Raw genomic sequence first — 629 nt, 5'->3', positions numbered from 1 at the left:
GTTAATAGATGATTACTGAATTACCACATTCAGAACAATCCAGTTCAATATCCGAGCAAGACGTCTCTTGCTAAGACCTATATGAACCAGAATAAAACTTCAAACTGATAGTCCCAGACATATCTCATCGAAGTTTCGTAGGTTTTTAAAAACCCATATAAATGAAAGGCTTATATTTTATGACACAATAGCCATTGTACCTATCACATACTAGAGCTGACTTCTCGTCACTCACTGCGATTAAATTACATCTATTTAAAACTTAATTTTAGTGTTCCAAAAAAACCCATAGAACCGTTAAAATATTGTAAGACACAAGAGCCCTAATATTTAACGTGAACCACAGTGACAATTGACCTTTTGTCACACACTGTGATTAAATTAATCTATTCCTTATTAACAGCCTATAATTTTTGTAATATTTTGAAAATAACTACAGTTTTAATAATAAGTTTTCCAATTTAGAATAAGAATAAGCAATATCACATAATATAACATATATCGTGTTACATACCGTTCTCCACTAGACCACCTACTCCCCACATCGTGACTTATTAACCAAATTACAGTAAATAAAAGGTACGCTTACCTTATTTGTGTGGAAAGTCACATATAACTATGGAGCAGGC

This window comes from Crinia signifera, unplaced genomic scaffold (assembly GCF_055691185.1).
Source record: "Crinia signifera unplaced genomic scaffold, ASM5569118v1 HAP2_SCAFFOLD_140, whole genome shotgun sequence".
In the NCBI taxonomy this organism is placed as follows: Eukaryota; Metazoa; Chordata; class Amphibia; order Anura; family Myobatrachidae; genus Crinia; species Crinia signifera.
Note: the sequence above shows the minus strand (reverse complement) of the source record.